The sequence below is a fragment of the Malus domestica genome, chromosome 13 (assembly GCF_042453785.1).
Source record: "Malus domestica chromosome 13, GDT2T_hap1".
Taxonomy (NCBI): Eukaryota; Viridiplantae; Streptophyta; class Magnoliopsida; order Rosales; family Rosaceae; genus Malus; species Malus domestica.
This window is the reverse complement of record NC_091673.1, coordinates 37,951,244-37,974,785: the sequence shown is the minus strand read 5'-3', so window position 1 is coordinate 37,974,785 and position 23,542 is coordinate 37,951,244. Positions and strand designations below refer to the sequence as shown.

Below are 23,542 nucleotides of genomic sequence, written 5' to 3'. Positions count from 1 at the left end.
ATCATATGGCTGCATCTAACGTCTCGTTAGATTGCCTACGTACCCTAATAGGGATCAAGCCACTCGTAGTTAACAATTCGTTCTTTTATGAATTTCCAAAGGTATTCTAGTAACCACCACAATCAACATTAACTTTTCACAATCAATTCACATTAGACAGTTATCAATTATGGGTTCAGAATACAAAAATTTGAATGAAAAAGGCAATGTTGGTTCACTAGCCACGCGCCGCCACAAGTGGCGGTCGGCCGTCCCGACTTGCCGGAAAAATCAACTATTTTTAAAAATTCTCAAATTTAACAGGGTTGCAGATCTCAATGAGTAGAGCAAGTTTCATACTTGCGGCCAAGTCCAATTTGGCCAGAAAACACCTCAAATTTTCCACGAATTGCCGGAAACCCTTGTTTTTGGGTGTTCTTGATTCGACTCCAAACCAACTCCGACGCCCCAACCAATGCATGGGCTTTGTTCTTGGATTTGAGGAGAGTGTTTTGGTAGTAGTAATTGAGGAGTTAGCTTCATAATTGGTGAAACACCACCCAAACCGCCGCACCCTTCTTTTGAGGGTTTTACATAAAATCGAACCCCAATTTAACGGTTTTAGAGAGAAATTAGAGGGGAGATCGAATGGAAATGACATGAGGGTCATTTTGGCACCTTTTGCGGCGTCAAAGGTGGCTAGAAATTCAAAAGGTGGCCGGGTCGGGTCACGGGTTGGGGAAAAACCCGGTTTCCCCATGCTTCTCTCTTTCTCTCGTTTCCCTCCTCATTGTTTTCCCCAATTCGTTCCTTTTTTTCTCCTCCCCCCTGATTCGTCCATCTCCCTTCTTTTCTATCCTTTCCTTTTCATCTCAGCCACACACGTGGCATTACAATAATGGCTTCAAAAATCTGGAGCCTTCTAATTATAGCCAAAATTACAAAAATGTCCTTAACTTTAAACGTCAATAACTCTTTCGTTATAAATCCGTTTCACGAATGGTTTGCGCCTACGCGTTCGTGAGATCGAGCTCTATCCACATATATAAATTGTGACCTCAAAAGGTCTATAGTTTTTAATTTATTAATTTCCAAACTTTAAAATTCGTAACTAGTTTAATTTTAAACTAAACTCAAGTGAATTAATATAAATTCTAAATTTTTTCACATAATCATAATTTTGACATTCAATTCATATATTTATATATTTAAATTTTTCAGGGTATTACAAAAACTCTCAACCAACAAGGTCAACTATGGAGTGCATCTTCAAGTGCAGCATATTGTAATCCACCATGTGATACCAATGTAGAAGATATGGTAAGTCCACATCTTTAAATGTTAAAGTTTTAATTGTATTCACATTTTTCATCTTATTAGTTTTCCCTTACTATATGCGTAGGAGTGGAAAGCACACCGATTGTTTGAGCTAGAAATAAATCATGCAACCACGCAAAATTTAATTTGCAACATGCTTGGGAGATTTTTAAAAGTTCACCTAAGTGTGTCGAGCTATACAAAACAACGAGCGGAAGGACTTCTCATAGTTGTACAGATGGTGCAAATTTAGGAGAAGAGGGCGAGCCGGCTATAACGCCACTCCCACGACCAGATCGCCTAAGGTCTTTGATACGAAAGCGAGTAAAGAGAAATTTTGAGGCAACTGATATCACACTCATTGTTTCCAGTAATCACTATGTGATCAACATAGATTAGCAAAGCAATAAAAAGACTGATTTTGCTTGTGGGTAAATAAACAACAATCCGTTTTTGACTGAACAAAACTAGTTGTCTGAATAGTGTCAGTGAATTTAGCAACCTTTGCTGAGAGACTTACTTTAAACCATATGGTGACTTGTTGAGCTTTAAACCATATGGTGACTTGTTGAGGAGACATTTAAGTTTCTCCCCCCCCCCCCTGGCGTCGAAAATCAGGAGGTGGAGACATGTAGATTTCTTGATGAAGATCGCCATGAAAGAAAGTATGTTGACGTCAAGCTGGTGGAAAGACCAATTACGGGTAATAGCAACAGCAAGAAGAGAACGCACGAAGGTCATCTTCACCGTGGGAGAAAATGTGTCGTGATAGTCAAAGCATTCAGTTTGAGTGAACCCCTTTTCCGCAAGTTGAGCTTTATAACGCTCAATAGACCTATCGTAACAGTGGTTGAGATTCTATACACCTATTTACAATCAATGGGGTGTTTCTCGTAAGGAATTTGAGTGAGAGTCTAGGTGTTGTTGGCTCTAAGGCATCAACTTTAGAGTGCATGGCCTGCTGCTAATGGGCATCACATTATGTTGGGTTTTTCCAGCCCATGATGAGTTGTACTAAGTCTACTAAGAATTATAATATTAGAGGAATAATTTGTTTTTCCAATTGGAGTGGGTTTTTCAATTAGAGTTGTTTTCCAAATTGTAGTTGTTTTTCCAATTGGAGTGTTTTTTCCAATTGGAATGATTCTCTTAATTGGAGTTGTTTTTCCAATTGAAGTTGTTTTCCTAATTGAAGTTGTGTACCCAATTTAAGTTGTTTTCTCAATTGCATAAGTTTTTTAGTTGAGGAAGAATTCATTACTAGATTTTAGAAATGTGGCCCAAACGTTGACGCCACAAATCAAAAGAAACGGTGACAAAATGACAGGATGATATGTTGTTGAAAGAAGAAGATCCTTGAGACGCTAACACCACAAGGTAATAAAGTCCCCCATGCTGTTTACCTAGATCAATCATCTTCTTCGTAACCTAGTCCTCCAAAATACACTAATATGGAAAAAAAAGGTTTTAAACAACTCAAACCACTTGTAATCTTGCTAATTGACATAAGGTCAACCGTGAAACTAGACACCCCCAAAACATTTCTCAATTGTATATATGATTTTAAAGGCAAGTTTTCAAGCAAGTGTGGTGAAGACATGATGTGGTCAGTCTCCATTGCCAATCAACCATGTGCGAAAATGCACTGGGAGTTTAGAAAGCCGACGTACTGCTTGCAACATTGGCTTGAGAAGCAGTTAACGGCTCAGTTCTCTTGTTGTTTATGATGGAGGTGATTTGTTGAAATTGGGTGTCAGAAAGCGATTTGCTCCAAGTAGAATAATTTGTAATCAGAGACGAGAATATTGATAAAAATTGGACTATAAGCTTTTAGTTGCCCTCATCCGAGCTTTGGTCGTAACCCATGGCTGGTATCAATGACACAAAATGAAAGAGGAGAAAAATGGTCGTTGCGCGAGAGAACTCGGCAGCAAAAGAGAAAAGGTAGGGCGTATTAAGGATTAACCCTGCTTTGATACCATGTAAAATCAGGATCGGCAAAAACTTATTTTGCCAGAATGAAGTATTGATAGCCAACCTTTATATATATAGAGATTTCCCTACAAACTCGCAGCTAACCTAGCTATCCTGCTCAGAAAGAAAATTAAGAAACAAAAATACAAGGGTAAATTGCACTTTGCACCCTCAGGCTTGGGCTTCTACATTTACTTATATTTTTATTGTGTATTAATTTGACAGTTAAATAATGATGTGGCAAATATAAAACCCACATTTTTGCTTATGGGAATGTAAGGTTTAAGCTACGTGGACAATAAACTAATAAAACATTTTATTATGTAGCAGCCGTCTTCTTCTTCCACATGCCTCCACCATTGAAATTCAAAAACTAGAACCAGATCATCACCATGGCCATTACTCCTACCGAAATTCCCGATGTGACCATGAACCAAATTTAAGATGAAGCCCCTCAACAAGAAAACCCTAATTTCAAACCACCACATTTCCAATCCAAAACCCTAACCCTAGACCCTCATAAAGACCAAGTATCTAACAAAACCCACCTCTTCAATAAGAGCCAACCCCTAAACCCAAATCCGACTTTCCTGCCTGATCTCTTTGCAGCACCACTGATAGGATTATGATTAGCTAGCTTTCTAAATTCCAGTATATAGTCCTTGAGAGTACCTATTTGGTGGAGTTTAAACAAGGATTTAGTGCAATTGTTGGATGGCCCGAACTCCTAGCACAAGGCGACTATAAATTCCCCCTTGGAGTGGTATGGATGCAATTTCTCCAATGGAACCACTGAAGGGGTTCTCCATCGAAATGAAAAGATGTAGTGACCACTTTCTAGACATCAGGAGTGTTATAATAAGCAAAATATTGCTCAACTTTGTAGATCCAAGCTGAGGGGTCTTCGCCATTGGTGAATCGAGGAAATTCCAACCATTAGGGCCACTGTGGGCGAGGAAGATAACCACCGCCATTAAACTGGTCACACCGTTGGTAGTCAGGGGTTTTGATGCAGACAAAATCACCCTTCTTAGGTACAAGTGGTGTGGGCAACGTTGTATCAGTAATGGCGCCTGATGGATCAGAGGAAGAACCACCGCCTCTATGAATTGAAGCATTTCCCTCATAAACCTACTCCTTTTGTTAAGCCTTCTGCATTGGCACTACCTACTTTAGCTACTCCTCAACCTAAACAATTTGCCTTACCATACAAAAAGCTGACCCCGATGAGGTACAATGGAAGAAGGATAAGGGTGAGTGTTGGTTTTTCGAAGAAAAATGGGCTAAGGGACATAAGTACTTACATAAACAGCTTCTGATGCTTGATGTGTGTGATGATTTGGTAATCGAGGAGGAACAATTGGAATCGGTGGAATCAGAGTTGCACAATATGTGTCTGAGTGCTTGTGCTTTCTATGGTACCAAAGAGAAACAATTAGTCAAGACCATGAAAGTTGATGGGATCATCAACAACCTACCTATCACCATCCTTTTGGATTCCGGAAGCACCCATAATTTTGTTGATTATAGGTTATTGAAAATTTTTGGTTGGCAATTTCAAACCACAAAACCATTTAAGGTGATGATAGCAAATGATGGTAAAGTGAGAAGTCAAGGTTGCTGTCAACATGTGCACATGAAGATTGGGGGGTACAAGTGCACCACATATTTGTTTGTGTTGCCATTGGGCGGTTGTGATGTTGTCTTGGGGGTCCAATGGCTATCATCCATAAGCTCGATGCTCTGAGATTTTCAACAACTCACTATGAAGTTCTCGGTGGATTAGGTCGCTTTCAAACTCACTCAGTCTTCAGCCCTACTTCCTTCTTCCCAGTTGCATGACATCAGTTTATGCAATATTGACAAAGAGCTATATAACTCTACTTTGGGAGTCCTACTTTATTCCTTGGAAAGAAACAAGTTAGAAGCCTCTTATTTGAGCACTCAACAGTTGCAAAACCTGCATAGGGTCTTGAGTACTTTTGAAGAGGTATTTGGGATTCCCACCGAATTGCCACCTCCAAGGGAGCATGACCATCAAATTCCCTTAATCCTGGGTACTAAACCTCCTAGCATAAGGCCTTACCATTATGACCCATTACAAAAAAAGTGAAATCGAGAAAGTTGTGCAAGAACTCTTGGATGGTGGTTTGATCAAGCCTAGCCATATTCCCTTTTCTTTTCCGGTGTTGTTAGTCAAGAAGAAAGACAGAACCTGGAGGTTGTGCATGGACTACAGGGAGCTAAAAAACATCAGCATCAAGGACAAATACCTTATTCCCTTGATTGATGATTTGTTGGATGAGTTGTATGGTGCCAGATATTTTTCTAAACTGGATTTGCACTCAAGGTATCACCAAATTCGAATGAACACTGAAGATATTGAAAAGACAGCATTCTGAACCCATAAGGGCCATTATTAGATTTTGGTTATGCCTTTTGGCTTAACCAATGTTCCAGCTACTTTTCAATGTCTTATGAATGCAATATTCAGACCACATTTAAGGCATTTTATCCTTGTATTTTTCAATGACATCCTCGTCTATAGTACAACATGGGAGGACCACCTATTACACTTGTCCAAAGCTTTGGAGATTTTGCAGCAACATCAATTATTTGTGAAGAAGACAAAAATGTTCTTTTGGTCAAAGTCAAGTGGAGTACTTAGGCCATATAGTCTTTAGAGAAGAGGTATCCGCAGATCCAGCAAAGATTCAGTCCATTATTGATTGGCTTCCTCCTCCCAATGTCAAAGAACTCAAGGGGTTTTTAGGCTTGACAGGGTATTACCGAAAATTCATTCCAGCTTATGGAAAATTTTCTCATCCCTTATATCAATTGACCAAGAAAGATGGGTTCCATTGGACACAAGATGCTGATTTGGCCTTCCAGTAGCTTAAATCAGCCATGACATCTCCTCAATTGCTTACACTACCTAATTTTTTAGCCGATTTTGTGTTGGAATGTGATGCTTCAGGTGTGGGTATAGGGGTTGTTCTTCAACAAAAGGGAAGCCTAATTGCCTTTACTAGCAAAGCATTGGGGCCTAGAAACCAAGCCTTGTCTACATATGAAAGGGAACTGATAGCTATAGTCCATGCTACTCAAAAGTGGCAGAACTATCTCCAAGGGCATCATTTTATCATTAAAATGGACCACCAAAGTATGAAATACTTCCTCAATCAAAGGGTAACCACTTCTTTCTAGCAGAAGTGGGTCTCCAAGCTCTTAGGATTTTACTACGAAATCCAGTATAAGCATGGGGCAGATGATATTGTTGCAGATGCCTTGTCTCGAGCTCCTAGTTCCAACCTCTTACCTAAAGACATTTTGAAGATTCTAAAAATGCACAACAATAACCTATCCCTATTTTGGGTGGTTAGATGATATCCGGAGACATTTGGAGCATGATCCTTGGATATTAAAGAAAAGCAAGGAAGACCTGGAAAACCCCACTTCATGTGCTATCGATAAATCTCTTTCCAAATACTACTTAGACAATGGTTTTTTGAAGTATAATTCTAGAATGGTAGTAGGATCGTATTCTAGTTGGAAGAAGAAGTTATTTGAGGAGCACCATTGCACTCCCATTGTAGGGCCATGAAGGGGTGCTAAAAACCTATCAAAGGTTGAAAGGGAGTTTCTATTAGATTGGTATGAAGAAGTACATCAAGCATTGGGTAGCCGAGTGTAGAATCTGCCAACAAAACAAATACAAGACAATCTCGCCTCTGGGACTTCTACAACCCCTTCCTATACCTGAAAAGGTGTGGAGTGATATAAGTATGGATTTTATCACTAGCCTACCCACTTGTAAAGGTAAATCAGTGATCATGGTTGTGGTTGATCGACTATCCAAATATTCCCATTTCATTGCACTAGGGCACCCTTGCACAACTAGCATAATGGCTCAATAATTGTGGGAAATGTGTTTAAATTGCATGGGATGCCTACTGCCATTGTAAGTCACAAGGATCCTGTCTTCCTTAGTATGTTTTGGAAAGAGTTCTTCAAGCTATAATGGTCTCGACTTTGCATTAGCTCGAGATATCATCCCCAAAGAGATGGGCAAAATGAAGTAGTTAACCGTTGCCTGGAGACTTACTTAAGGTGCTTCACAAGCTGCCAGCCCAAGAAATGGCTCCAATGGCTCCCTTGGCTATAACACCTCTTTTCACTCTTCTTCACAGTTCACTCCTTTTAAGATAGTTTATGGATATCCTCCTCCCCACATTGCTGCATATGAAAGGGGTACTGCCAAACTTGAAATAGTTGAACAAGGATTGATAGCTCGGGATCAAATGTTTTCCATGTTGAAAGAAAATCTCTTGGTTGCACAGAACCGAATGAGGGTCCAGGTGAACAAACATAGGAGTGAAAGAGTATTTGAAGTTAGGTATTTCGTGTACTTGAAGTTAATTCCCTATCAGCTGCAGTCTTTGGCTATGCATACTTATCACAAGCTGTATCCCAAGTATCATGGTCCCTATGAAGCAGTGGTGGAGCCATGTGAGGGCGAAGAGTGGCGGCTGCCACTCCCCTCGCCGGAAAAACAAGGCTAGAGGGTTGGCTAGCCCCTCCCCTCCTGCTGCTGCTCTTTATCTCCTCCGATGCTGTCTTTGTCTGCATCTGCTCTGCGAGCAGCAGAGCTGCATTCAATTTTTTTTTCAAAATGACATCGTAAAAAATCGCCACTGAGAGTGAGAATTTCGATTGATTTTTTGAACCTGTTGCGCTTCTGGGTTTTGATATCAAGGGAAGACGACGATCCTATTTTGTTTAGAACCCAATGGCGTCGTTTACATTATTATATGCTTTGGTTATAAAACTCAATATTCCTTTAATGAAACAGTTTATTTTCATTTTTACTTTTTAATTCTATTGATGTGGTTTCTTTTCCAACCGCAGTACCCGTGCACAATTAAAATTATTTTCCCTCTCTCTCATTTGTTTGAACTTTTAGACTTAAGAAAAACAAAAGGTTGTCACTCAGTACTACGGTCTGGTGATATTCATTTTCACTTGAAAGTGAGAGGTCTTAGGTTCGAATCTTGTACATGGCGAATTCGATACCAAATTAGATTATCCATCATGTGGCTTAGCTGAACTCCCCCTCCATTAGGTTGTTCATTATGTGGCTTAGCAGAACTCTCCTTCCCCTTAGTGTGAAAATATTGATGTACTCAAAAAAAAAAAAAAAGATTGATGTTTGTTATTGTTCTTTATTAATTCTTGTTATTATTTCTAGTATTTAAAATTATTTTATCTTATTTTCTTTTAATTCTTGAGAAATAATGACTTCAGAACTTGTTTCATATATACAAAAAGTTTTGTGGGGTAAGGTATTAGTGTTCATTTTATGTGAGAAATGTTTTTGTTTTTATTGAAAGAAATGTTTACATAGAGAGAGATGTACAACAATTGTGTGATAGTCTGGTTGTTTATATTGAAAGATGATCTTGCATTTATTGATAATGAGCTTATTATACGATATTATGACATGAAACCTTGCTGATAACAATTACAACTTGTTTGTATCGATAAATTATGAACAACATTACTATTGTTTACTATCTAAAAGAATTTCATTGTCTAATTTTTGTTTCAGAATCTACTAACGTTTTTAAATTTGGCCCCTCCCCTTGAAAATTCTTGGCTTCGCCACTGCTTTGAAGTGTTGGAGAAAGTGGGGAATGTTGCTTACAGAATTAAACTTCCTCCTGAATCCAAAATACATTTTATTCCATGTAAGTTGCTTAAAGAAACACTTGGGTGCTTGGGTCGAACCCGTTCCTCTGCTACCCTTGGTGACAGATGATGGCCTACTCACTCAAGAACCAGAAGAAGTGCTCAAACAAAGAATATACAAGAAGGGCAGTGCAGCTGGGGTTCAACTACTAATCAAGTGGAAGTTCTGCTCTGAGGAAGAAGCGACATGGGAAGACTACGATTCTTTCACTGCACGATTTCCAGGGTTTAAGCTGTGAATTGTAACCTTGAGGACAAGGTTGTTGTGGAAGGAGAGGGTAATGATAGGATTGTGATTAGCTTGATCACAATAAGGGGGTATTAAGTAATTCTAGTAAGTATGAGTCGCTTTTAATTAGTTATTAGCCTTTTATGTAAAAACCAGCTGGCTGTGAATGTTGGAGAAAGAATATATAGGCCAATTGTGGCTTAAGTGAAGGAACGGTCATATTATTAAAAAAAAAAAAAAGGAATATATACAAAAAACAGTTGCAGAGCTCTGCTCTCTCTCTCTCTCTCTCTCTTCATCTTCCATACACTGCTCTATTCCTTGGCTGCTTGCAGGTCTTGAGTGAGGGCTTGAGGATCGTGCTTATCAACCACCACCAGCATTACCTTCTACCGTCGTGGAATGAAGCTAACTCCAATTCCCTTTTTGCTTACAGCAATCAATTCCACAATGTGATGCAAGTCGCTTACCAAGATTTCGAGTCTTGCAACACTAGCTCTCCTCTCATAACCTATACTTCTGGTTCCGACACTATCACCCTTAAAAGGTCTGGACACATGTACTTTCTCTGTGGCGCTCCGAGTCATTAGGCCCTACCTATACCAGCTGACTCGTCTGCTAGTCCAAGCCCAGCTCCTGGATCCTCATCACCTTCTGCCTCTCATTCTGAAGTGATAACTCAGAGCGGTGCTCCAACTCTTCACTCACGGATGCTTGAGTTGGTTGCGACGAGTCTTGTGGTGTTATGTATTTTGAGCTTGGTATTTTATTAGAAATGTTTCCTAATTACATTGAAGGGATGGATGTGTTATATAGCGTTGCCTTAGCCTTGATTAAATTAATCTTGTTTCTAAATTAGTTTGAATAATTGTATTTTTTGCTAATCTCATTTGTCGGAATGGCAAAGAAGATCTAACTGACGAACAACCAAATAATAAAAGAGAAGCTGGTGATACAAATGTGACATTATTATCGTTAATCAAATACGACACTATTGTCATTAATCAAAGTCAGGTCTGAATAGTACAAAGTTGAATAGAAACTAAGACAAGCAAATCTAAACAAGAACTAAAAAAGGACATAAATATGCAACCAGAATGAAACTGTACATTTGTGTAAAACCTGAGCTACTGGCAGTTGTAAATTTGACAAAACTGCATCATTTGATACATGGCACCAGAATCTGTAACCTGGAAAACCTGTCTGGCTAAGGAAGAGCTGCATTGGCACTGGTACCAGTCAATTATGGTGAGAGAAATGTGGCTAATCTTCCAACATATTCGGCATGGTCCAACACATTGAGCAGAGTGATTTGCATGTCTATGACAACAATCTGAAGATGGTAGTAGCCTCTTATGAAGCAAATTTGGCGGGTTGGAATGCTTTCATATCATTATTCAGAAACAGGAAACCAATCATCCGAGCTGATCGGATGACACGGCACAATCTTCAACAGAGGGTGCCAACAAGCAGTAATACCTATTATAAAAGAAGATAACTTGTAACCTTTTCCTGCCGTTGTTCCTCACTTTCCACAGCAAGGGTACAAAAAAACCACATTGCTTCCCTGGTCATTAGATGCAAGTCTCATGCCACAAGGTTGAATGGTTTGCACACTACTCTCCTAATTATTGATCTTGTAATCTTAAAGAAAAATCCGTCATTAGTCCATATCAAAAAATGGGATGAGGAAAGTTCATGCATGGTACCATTTTTGTTCAAGGAAAGATGTACCCAAATGACAAGGAATGATACGCTATTCATACGAACAATGAGGCATGCCTGGAAAGATTGTCTACAAATTTTTGTACCTTGACAATATTTGTAGTTACCATTTATTTGCAAACTTCTGTCCATAACCTCTTACAATCGCCTGATTCTGGAATTTTGACATAACTTGCAGAGTAATTCAATTGCAACCCTTTCATTAAATGATAAGAGTATTACATTAACAAGCCAAAATGCACCTTGATTTATTTTGAATTAATATCTGCAACACTTACAAATATGTGCAATAGACCAAAGCTGAAATTTGCACTTCAACAGCTTGATAACAAACCTGATGTTAAAAACTAGCAAAAGCGTGGCAAACTCATTGTTTAAACTTTAATATCGAAATGGAGTTAGATAGAAGAGGGCAGAGAGAGGGAGACAGAGAGAGAGAGATAGACATTCTGTGAGGTAAGAAATCCCTATTATTAGAGTGGCAGCTAAAGAAGTTGGGTCGGGCAGTGAGAATTTCGAAAGAAAATTGAGGTGGCTATGCTATTGAGAACGAAAGTAACGACAATAAGAAGCAAAAGTAGTCATTTTGCATTGTAGTGTTGGTGGCAATGTCTTGGTAAATACTAAGCTCCCATCCTTAAAGTGGTGGATGAATAAATTGGATAATCATAAAGTGCAGCCTTTCTTCAATGTGATGAAAAGATAACATATATACATGGCAATCATTTAGTTTGTGCTAATTGCTAAACATCCAAAGTGTGTACATTAATCATTGAAGATTAATTAACATTACTCAATGAACAAGAGCATAACTGAGCAGGCACAAAACATACCTTAAAGATACTGTAGGATGAAGCATAAATTAATATAAAACACAGTAGGAATCCCCGAGTAACTCAAATTAATTATCAAATGGTTTATGAAAATACAAGTGTAAGCTACGTAAACACCAAGCAAAGGAAAGAATGTAAGACCCGCAACTTGTGACCAAATGTAAAAGAACAAAATTATTGGACTTTATAAGTCAAGCAACGGACTAAGAGAATTACAATGTCCTGAAAGAACTAACGCCATGATAGAAGCCAAATATTGAACTCTATTCCATAAACGACCCATCTCCTCATCCTTTGCCCCCTCAAAACAAGGCTTATAAATCAGAACTTCTAAATCACGCCTACAACATTGCTTTGGCTTTCATATTGATGGAAATCAATCAATTGTTAATACCAGTTCATACAATAAAACAAGTATAACCATTGTTCGTGGTAGGAATTTCCGTTGGGGATGTTTCCTGGCCGACGAGCACACAGCTCCCCTGTAGGTTGGCGCCGGTTGAGGGCTGCTGTCGGGCTTCTGCTTCGTTTCTGGGCGTTGTCGGGCAAGTCTCGTCGGGCAAGACTCGTCGGGCAAGGCTCTTCGGGCAAGGCTGAAAGAGAAGGACAGCGTTAACTTTGAGAGGTGCCTTTGTGGGGCCTTAGGTATAGGCCTTGAGGCTCACAATCAAGGTTAACATTTAGGTGCTCAGGCGTGCCACTGCCATCTTTAGCATGGCAGATGTAAAATGGTTGTCGTTCTTTCATTGTATATATGTATGTATCCAAGAAACCGTGTTAGTTATAATAGGTGCCTTTGTGGGGCCTTAACTGTAGGCCTTGAGGCTTCCCATCAATAACTAAACCAGTGCTCGAACGCATCATATTTATTCTCGTGATTGTAGGAGTTTTCTAACTATTATATTTCTGATTACCCGAATCCAAGGAATAGAACGAACCCAAATGGGTGCCTTTGTGGGGCCTTAGGTGTAGGCCTTGAGGCTTCCCATTAGAGTTCATTCTTTACTTAGACTCTTGAGATCGCTGAATGGGATGAATCCAAATGGATGCCTTTGTGAGGCCTTAGGTGTAGGCCTTGAGGCTTCCCATTAGAGTCCATCCCATGCTTAAGCGTTCTATGATAATCATGATATAATAGAAAGAAAACTAGAAGGTAGGTCGATTACTTACGCCCCAAGTAACTTCGGACTTCTCGTTTATCAAGGATTGTCGTGGATGGGTTAAGTCCACATAAAGTTCTTTTTTATGCCTTGAGGCCAAGGACTTTTAAACTAATCAGATTCATAGCCTGCGGGCTTAGGACTTGGATCTGATTTAAGCATTGAAGATATATTTAAATCGGATCCAAGTATTGAGAAAGCTTTGTCATCGTGATTTTGCTAGAAACAACTTGCATATAACTAAAAATATACAACATATTGCTAGACTTTAAAGAAAGAGAAGACAAAGACAGAGCAAAGCAGGTCGGGCAAGATTAAACCTTATCAATTAAGGCTGATCGTCTTGCAGGTCCCTGTCTTTGTGGTTCTGTCAAAGGTCTGAAAGCTTAGAGGTGGAGAGGGGAAAGGAGAATACAAAAAGGGTGAATCGATACTACAACAAGTTAGAACAAGGTAGCAGAGCTATTACAACGTTTAGGAGAAAAGATTATCCCGAGGGGGATGAAGGCTTGGGCTGACTACAGCTTCGTTTTGAAAGGCAAATCTGGCTTTTTGAGCAGAGTTTGTGCTTTTGTTTGTTTGTTTGAGTGTCCATAATCCTGTCTTCTCTTCCTCCTTTTATAGACAACTCGGTTTGGCTCTTGTAGCGACAACTTTGCCCGAATGCGGTCTGAGGGTGATGACTCATTAGCTTTATTACATGTACTGCCACCATAAAGTACTTTATGGGCTGTGCAGTCTGATCAGTCTACACCACTTGGTCCTTTGGTAGGTAAGCAAGTGGCCCTTTTTCCTGCTCCCTAAGTTTCATCCGGACCTTCTGTTGGGCCGACTCCACCTTTGGGCCTAAAGTTCAGTTTTAACCCAAACAGTGCCCCCTTCAATTGATATTAAACCTGGAATTCCAGGCACCAATATTAATTGAAAGAGATTCCTTATTAAACCCACGAATACCTCGCGATTGAACTTCTTAATTTTTCGTGTTTCGTAGAAAGGAATCCTTCTGCGATTAAAAACTTCCCTACTTTTCCCCACCATTTTCTCTGTTGCCCGACAAGGTTGCATTTTTATCTTCTTTCTTGCTCTTCTTTCTCTATCTTCATTAAATGGCTTCAGGATTCAGCCAAACCCTACCATCTTACGAGTCCGGCGACGGAATCGCCACCCTACGCCGCCTACTCAACAGGTTGCATCGCCCGCGGGCAGGTTTGCATTCTGAGCTTTTCTTTGAGACGCATAGGGTACAATCATTGGGTCCCGCCTGGATTTCTCGGGTCCCCTCAGTAGTGGAAAACAACATGCCCAGGGGAAACTGGTTTTCCCCAAATCCCTATTTGGCTGGGTCGGGCATCTCCTCTTCTAAATGGTCATTACATCGTCGAGGCTTTCCTTTGATGAATGATCCTACCTGGGCCCAGTGGGTTGACGAATTAGAGCCCTTCTTTGAGCAAAAATGGATGAGCAACGGTATTTATGAACTACTTATGCTTTCGAAGACTTCTATTGTCCCTAAGCCCGAATTGCTTGCCTCTGCTCTCCTCTTTTGGAATACGGGCACAAATACCTTCGATTTTCGTATGGGTCCCATGTCTCCCACCATTCTTGATATGGCCCAGGTCTTCGGGTTGAGGCCGTCAGGCAGGACAGTAGATGTTACTCAAGATTGGGTTCCGTTTTCTTCCACCGGGAGCTCGAGTTTGTCTACCACCTTCCTTTCTCTGAGCTATAACTCCGCCACTTTCAAGAGTTATGGGACCTCCTTTAAAGGATTCATCCCTTTTGTAAAGGAAAATTTTGGGGCAGACTCCCCTCGGGCTGACAAAGATCAAGAGCATATGTACTTTCTCCTTTACTGGCTCAACAAGCATGTTTTCCCCAACAAATCCAAGGGAGTGAGGGTAGAATGGATCCCCTTGGTGGAGGTTCTTCATAATTTTGATGATGTAGCCACAGGTCCGTTCCTTCTCTCCCATCTCTATCACCTTCTTTTCGAAATGACTCGGGATGAGCCCTTTGAGACCAACCTGAACGGACCAATCTGGATGATACAAATCTGGCTGCAATGGTATTTTCCAGAATTTCGGGCTGCCAATCTAGAGTTTCCAGAGGTTGTGGCTCCTGCCTGAATTCTAGCAGAAGCTCCTCCTACAGACCATTCCACCTTCGCTTGCTTTTACTTTTTCAGAGTCTGCAGGACTCGATCAGACTTGGAATGGGGTGCGTCAGTCTTGAGGAGATACCCTTGGTTCTCTGACCAAGCCTTCCAAGACGCCCCTGGTGAGGATGCTACCCCATTTTGTAGAGAAAAATTTATCAGCTGTATTCAACCAAGAGACTTGGCCTGGGGGATTCGGGGCAATAGATATGATCGAGGCTTGGAGGTGTACCACCCTAACTTCTGCAGCCGGCAGTTAGGATTTAGGCAAGCTATACCTGTCCCATTCTTCGACTCTGTCCACTGTGGCACCTCATTCCGGTTACAAACCCCAACTGAAGTGACATTCCGAGCCGCCCGACGCACCCTGGATGTAATGAGTCAAGCAGCCCGACATTCCGTTGTTCTTAATTTTGAATGTACCTCGCTGTTTTCATCTTGGTGGGAGGATAAATGGACTAGAAAGTATGGAGGAGATTTGAAGGTGAATCACGATTGCATTTTCAACCAGCTTTCTCTTAAATCATATCATGGCTCGGGCGAGCTTGCAAATTGGAAGGAGATGATCAAAGAGAAAAACCGGTTACTTCTGATAGGTATATCTTCTTTTATCTGATTTTGTTTCTCCTCTGATGTCTATCTTTCCTTACTTTTGCTTGATTCTGCAGCTTCAGTGGATATTGAATCTGAAGCCATTGAATCAGAGAATGACTCCGCTGATGCTGCAATTCTTCATGGTGCTGCCGCAGAGGCTGAGAGACGAGAAGCCGGGGAGGGGACGGATATCTCAAAATCCATTGGGGATTCAGGAGCTGAAGGAACGCCCAGGATAATCACTAAAGCCCCCAAACGAAAGAAAGCAGCCATGACTAAAGATTCAAACCCTGATCCTGCACCTCGTCCAGCAACCACACGACCAATTCTCACTCGAAAGAGTAAGCGGGCAAGGATTACCATTCCTCTTGAATCATCAATCCCATCTGCTCCAGTTCCTGAGGCAGGTAGAAAGAAGCAACAATCATCAAGTGAGTTTCTTTTTTCTATATCAAACTGCTGCCTTTTTCCTTTATCTAACTGTCCCTTTCGTCGATCAAACAGGACCTCAAGCATCTAAAAGGTCAATCCTTGCTTCTAAGGAGGAACCGCTACGGGCTGCTATGCTTAAAAAGGCCGAAGAATTGCGAAACACCGCCCTTCGAGAACTCGAGGTATGGCTGATATTATTGTATACTTTCTTACTTTCATACAACCCTGAATTTGATTACTCTGATCAGGCTGTGAGAAATGAAATGCTCTCTTCGCCCGAGGCTTCTCCACGACCTACCTGAGAGAAAAATCTTTCCCCCTCCCAGACCAATCCTGCTGAGGTACTTTCTCTCCTACCTTTAACCCTCCAATTTTATGGATCTAATGGTTAAGGTCTTTTCTTTCTTCCTATTTATTTCCTTAGGTTGGTGCATCTGCCTCTTTGCCTAGCCATGGACCCCCTCTGAGATCTATGACTTCTTCTACTGCTCTGGATGCGACCCCTTCCTCTCAATTTGATCCGTCCACAAGAGTTATATTGCACTTCGTGGATGATGATGATCCCTTGGTAAATTATTATTTCCTCATTGAAATTCTGCGCATTGCTACCCAATTAACTCTTTTGTATGTTTCCTGCAGCCATCCTCAGTATATGAGCCACCTCCCTCACTAGTGGTCTCGGATAAGGAACCCATAGTTCCTGAGATCCCTGTAGCTTCAGATGTAGCGATTTCGCAGGCGTTTGCTCGCCCGATAGTTGATGAACCTTCTTCTCCTCCTCAAGATCAGACTCAGGTACTGGAATGTTTTCTTCTTGCTTCTTCCTCTGGCGACCCTTTTGCTGATAATTACTGCTTTCTTTGGATATATCCAGGATGCAGGCACAGGTTCAGGCACAGCTCTTTCCCCTCCTGCTGGCGGTGAAGAACCTTCACCCCAACCAAGAGTTAGTACATTCTTTGGTGAAACTCCGGGGCTGAGTCAGGTACACTTCTTCTCTCCAGAACCTCTTTTGCTTCAACCTGTATTCAGATTATCTTGACCGAGTCTTTTGGTTTTTGTAGCAAGCTTCAAAGAAACTTCTCCCCCTTCATTGGCTCGTAAGTCAAAGCGCCCCCATCCTCATTCATCTTCTGGAGGTATTGGTACTTCCCCCTTTGGAGTTGAGCAGACTAAACGGGCAGAGATTGCCCCCTCAATAGGCATTGTCTCATCGGAGGGAACTATCACGCCGGACCCTCCTCCTTTCCCATCCTCTGATCCTGCCAAGCTGCCCAAACTCTTTGAAGCACTCGGGCGGCTTGATACGCGGTTGAAGTCTTCAACGCAGCCTTCATCAACTTCCATGTCTTCGGAGCAACAGCAAATCTTTCAGGAATGGGCAAAGAAAGAATTCACCGCGTCATTTAGTCTCAAGGCTCTTTGTGATCTTGAGAAGGTCATAACTGAATTTTTCAAAACCGGTCGTTTGTCCAAGCCTCAGCACGATTCTTTTCTCTTTTTCTTCGAGAACCTGAAGGCTCTGAGGGAACAATATCAGAGAGCGGATAGACAGGCTAACCAGGCAAAATGCTTTATGGAAAAAGAATCAAACTCTTCTACCCAAGTTAACCGACTGATGGAAGCAAGCATGCAGACTAAAGAAAGAGTTAAAGTGGTTTCTTCTGAAATCCAGAAACTGGAAGAGCAACTGATTGCCCTTAAGGCAGAACAAGCACTTCTTCTAGACAAACTTGAACACCAAATTGAAGGGGTAGAGAAGGCAACTTCGGAGTTAGAGCAAGCCAAGTCCGAACTTGTAAACAACCATACTGCCTTAGCCGAACCTAATAGAATTTTTACCATCATGCGAACATACCATTCTAGAATAATCATTCTTTGTACCATCATGCGAACATACCATTCTAGAATAATCATTCTTTGTAAAGATGTAAAGTTTTTAGAATAGAATGATTTGTAACTCCCTCTTTATATTTGAATGGATATGTAATTTGCTTCCTGCTTTGCTTTGTTCGAACTAGCCTCGGGCAATTCTTTGCTCCCTTGTCTACTTGCTTTTCTTCTCCACCTTTATTGTTGACAACCTTAGAATCTGTCCCTGGCCCTCTGGTCCCCTCATGGCACTCTTACTCAGCTGATGACCCCGGCTCCTTAAAAATGAGGTTGATCATATTGATAGGAGTCTCCGGGAAAGGGTTAGTATCCACCATCATACTGGCCTGGGGTGAATCAAGTAGCAGCTTACCCTTCACTATAAGATCTTGTACCTAATCTCTAAACTGGACACAATTAACTATAGAATGGTTGAAGGTATAATGCAGCTTGCAATACTTCTTCCCCCTGATTTCTTCGGGTTTGGGCATCTTTTTGGCACTGTCGGGAAAAATTACTCTTGCCCGCACCAGTTCTTCGTAGATCTCCGGTGCCTTGGTTAAATCGAATGAATAACTCTGATACTTTGGGGGTTTCATGGGGACGAAACCACCATCATTCATCACGATCTTCTGATCCTTGACAGGTTGGACTAACCCTTTGATTGTCAATGGTTTGAAGGGTGTAGTCATCTCAGCAGCACATACATCTATATTTTCTTCCTCATGACCATCCTCGTGTTCGGGCCTGGTTTCTCCCACCTCCACATGGTGAATAGTAGCCTTGCTTTTGTAGAAAGGAGGGACTTTGGAAGTGTGCTTCACTTGCTGTTCCTCTTGCAACAACCTTTCGTACTTCGTGGCAGCAATCACGAGTTCTTGCAGCTTATTGAACTGTGCATCATAAAACCTTTTCCTCAAAGGTAATTTTAAAGCCCTTTGAGCAATGGATATAAGCTGTGCTTGATTGACGGGGAATTGGCATCTCATCTTAGTCCTCCTAAACCTCATCATGAAGTCTTCTGTGGATTCATGATCGTATTGTTTTACCTCAACTAGATCATTGATGGTCAATTCTGGCTCTATCCTGTATAACTGTTCATGGAAAGCCATCTCCATTTGCCCTCAGTTGGCAATAGAGTTGGGGGGTAATAGAGAATACCATTGAGATGCCAATCCTGCCAATGAATTTCCAAACAACCTCAATTTGTAGTTTGGATTGTCCTCATACGCCATGCAGTGATTGGAGAATTTGAAAATATGGTCTCTGGAAGACACACTGCTGTCTTCACCTGTGAAGGTAGGGAATGCGGGCATCTTGAAGTTGAGAGGGAATGGATTTAGCTCGTCGATATGTTCAGGATACGGCTTCTGGTAAGTAATCCTGAATACTGGGCGAGCCCGCGGCTGGGCGTTTTAAGTCACCGTTCTTCTTAACTCAGCCAATTCCTCCCTTAGTTGCTGAGTGGCTAAATTATCATTATGACTGAGGATAGCTAATCCAATCTTCGGGCTCCGGTCACTGCCCGCATTTGCTTCTCTCCTTGGTTCGGGCTTCTTCCAGTTAGATCCTCCACCTTTATTGACCATCGGGGGTGGTCTATAAGGTGGAGGTTTATCTGACGCAGTAGTGGTAGTAGTAGTGGTAGTCTCATTTCCACTAGTTTCTCCCATCATACCTGGCATTCCGTACCTCATCCTTTCTCGTTCGCTTTGTCCCTTATTATTAAATGATAATAATGGGAAACTAGGAAACTCTTTCTCCGGGATCAGCTCACTTTCTTCAGGAATTACCTTTTTCTTTCCCCTATCTCCTGTTTCTTCTAGTAGTGGGAATAAGGGAATGATTGGCTCATCTCTCGTGACAACCTGGCTCATTCCACTTCCTTGAGCACCCTTTGGAGTAGAGAACTCCAAATCAAGCCTTCTCTGTAGATTCCCTGTGAGCATACAGAGTCTGCTTACTTCTCCCTTTGTTTCTAGGGAGATCCTTTCCATGCTTTTTAACACTTGGATCATTGTAGCTTGTAGCTCTTCATTGCTTCTCTTTCCTTATGACCTTTCAGATGCAGTCAGGCTATCTGGAACCACCTGTCCAGATGGGGAAGAAGGATTTTCTGATTGTTCTGCCATTTGGAGAAGACCTTCCTTTGGATTCTTTTTATCAAGTTTATGGTTCTTCTTTTGGACATGCAAGATCTGGAAGTTTGAATCCCACCGGGCGTGCCAAAACTATGTTCGTGGCAGGAATTTCCGTTGGGGATGTTTCCTGGCCGACGAGCACACAGCTCCCCTAGAGGTTGGCGCCGGTTGACGGCTGCTGTCGGGCTTCTGCTTCGTTTCTGGGCGTTGTCGGGCAAGTCTCGTCGGGCAAGACTCGTCGGGCAAGGCTTTTCGGGCAAGGCTGAAAGAGAAGGACAGCGTTAACTTTGAGAGGTGCCTTTGTGGGGCCTTAGGTATAGGCCTTGAGGCTCACAATCAAGGTTAACATTTAGGTGCTCAGGCGTGCCACTGCCATCTTTAGCATGGCAGATGTAAAATGGTTGTCGTTCTTTCATTGTATATATGTATGTATCCAAGAAACCGTGTTAGTTATAATAGGTGCCTTTGTGGGGCCTTAACTGTAGGCCTTGAGGCTTCCCATCAATAACTAAACCAGTGCTCGAACGCATCATATTTATTCTCTTGATTGTAGGAGTTTTCTAACTATTATATTTCTGATTACCCGAATCCAAGGAATAGAACGAACCCAAATGGGTGCCTTTGTGGGGCCTTAGGTGTAGGCCTTGAGGCTTCCCATCAGAGTTCATTCTTTACTTAGACTCTTGAGATCGCTGAATGGGATGAATCCAAATAGATGCCTTTGTGAGGCCTTAGGTGTAGGCCTTGAGGCTTCCCATTAGAGTCCATCCCATGCTTAAGCGTTCTATGATAATCATGATATAATAGAAAGAAAACTAGAAGGTAGGTCGATTACTTGCGCCCCAAGTAACTTCGGACTTCTCGTTTATCAAGTATTGTCGTGGATGGGTTAAGTCCACATAAAGTTCTTTTTTATGCCTTGAGGCCAAGGACTTTTAAACTAATCAGATTCATAGCCTGCGGGTTTAGGACTTGGATCTGATTTAAGCATTGAAGATATATTTAAATCGGATCTAAGTATTGAGAAAGCTTTGTCATCGTGATTTTGCTAGAAACAACTTGCATATAACTAAAAATATACAACATATTGCTAGACTTTAAAGAAAGAGAAGACAAAGACAGAGCAAAACAGGTCGGGCAAGATTAAACCTTATCAATTAAGGCTGATCGTCTTGCAGGTCACTGTCTTTGTGGTTCTGTCAAAGGTCTGAAAGCTTAGAGGTGGAGAGGGGAAAGGAGAATACAAAAAGGGTGAATCGATACTACAACAAGTTAGAACAAGGTAGCAGAGCTATTACAACGTTTAGGAGAAAAGATTATCCCGAGGGGGATGAAGGCTTGGGCTGACTACAGCTTCGTTTTGAAAGGCAAATCTGGCTTTTTGAGCAGAGTTTGTGCTTTTGTTTGTTTGTTTGAGTATCCATAATCCTGTCTTCTCTTCCTCATTTTATAGACAACTCGGTTTGGCTCTTGTAGCGACAACTTTGCCCGAATGCGGTCTGAGGGTGATGACTCATTAGCTTTATTACATGTACTGCCACCATAAAGTACTTTATGGGCTGTGCAGTCTGATCAGTCTACACCACTTGGTCCTTTGGTAGGTAAGCAGGTGGCCCTTTTTCCTGCTCCCTAAGTTTCATCCGGACCTTCTGTTGGGCCGACTCCACCTTTGGGCCTAAAGTTCAGTTTTAACCCAAACAACCATGCTATACAAAAATATTGGCTTGCCATGTTTCTCAACAACGATACACCAGACAGATCCCAAATTGTGAAGTTTGTAAAAATTTATATTGAGGACAAAAGCAGAATAACTTGCCTCCTCTTGGAAGAGAGATGTAAACAGATACAAATTCTATAGAAACCAAAAGATTTTAAACGAAGAGTCAATGAAACTTGCATCCATGGAAGAATAGACCAAACAAAATTTGACTCAAAATATATCACGATTATCAAAAAGTTGTAAACACACCACAACGCGAGGAATTGCCTCCACATGAATGCTTATCAATAACACCATTCCAGCACTCAAACAACAACTGAATCTGGCATCAACTAAACAACACTAGACAACTGAAAAAACAAGATGCCAATACTCCATCAAAACAGAACAATGCAAACGAGAGCCTTTACACGTACAACAGAAATCCTAAATGATGATATTTATGGTAGGTTTTCAAATGTTCAAATGTTTCAGAAAGCAGCCTCTCAAATAAGATGTATTGATATGTTGGCACTTTACTTTAAGGCGTGTTCGACATTACCAACATCTAGTCTTTAGACAAGCTATTATTGGAGCCAGCGTATGAGGTACAAAAGAACAGATGGCATTACCAATAACCGGAGGTGGTGCGACTGAACCTTGGCACGGAGGAGGCGTCCAGAACCAATGCAGACTTCATGAGAGAAAAGATGCAAGCAATAGAATTAAAGGAGAACCATGACTGTAGGGAATTAATTATTCACATGTACTAAAGAGTATTCGATTTGTGATTATTTGAAAAACTCTTTAATAAGCCCTCTTCCTCGGCCTCCGCCGCGGCGCCGCCTCTAGATCAGGTACATCCGCTTCTTTGAGGGTTTAATCATCTTAATCTCCAATATAGTTAAGAAAACCCCTAATCAAGTCCTCATCCTCATCATCATCATCATCATCATCCAATTCATGATCTGTGATTCTTAGCCCCTCCTCAATGTCTTCATCAAACTCTACAATCAAATATCAAAAGATGGTCGTCTGTGGTGCTTCTACTTCTGGGTCCCTCCCTCATGATCAACTAGATCATCAAACACTCTGAAAAACTCTTAGATGATCCCAATCATCAGTCCTTGATATCTTTGTCTGCCTTTTCAGCCTATTACTTCCGGACCCATAACCCTAACTGCATCAAAATCAGACCCTATAATTGGTCCTCAAATCTTGAATCCCCATCTCCGATTTAAACAAAACACAACAAAACGTTCAAGAGAAATGAAAACTGGATTGGACGACAAATTAAGAAAACCAAGAAAGGGGTGTGATTTCTGCTCAAAACCATAACACTATGTTTTGGACGAAGAAATTTAAGGTTACTAATAAATTTTAAAATAACAGAAATTGAAATGACGAGATTTTATTTTCTAGAATTTATGAATTTTCTTGTTTGGTTAATCTAAAAAAACAATAGAGTTAAATACGTAATTTGTTATTTTTAAGCCCTCAATCATAGAAATTGAGAAATGACACCTATTTACATGGAATTTAAACTTGGAAATTAGAGGTCTTAAATTCCAAGTTCTTTTTCTACATGGAAATTCTAAATTTCTATATTTATGAATCCAAATAAGGGAATTAGTGTATGTCAAGGTTTTAAATATCGATAATATCGGCGATATTTCGCCGATAT

General features: G+C 41.1%; 1 long non-coding RNA gene across 1 annotated transcript; it reads right to left on the bottom strand.

The window, feature by feature from the left end:
* Window positions 1–10,222: 10,222 nt before the first annotated feature.
* On the bottom strand, window positions 10,223–11,397 carry LOC139190419 (uncharacterized). The gene is made up of 2 exons (XR_011574665.1): window positions 11,251–11,397; window positions 10,223–11,168 (listed from the first exon to the last, which is right to left on the bottom strand). It is a non-coding gene; the product is annotated as an uncharacterized lncRNA (long non-coding RNA).
* Window positions 11,398–23,542: the final 12,145 nt, after the last annotated feature.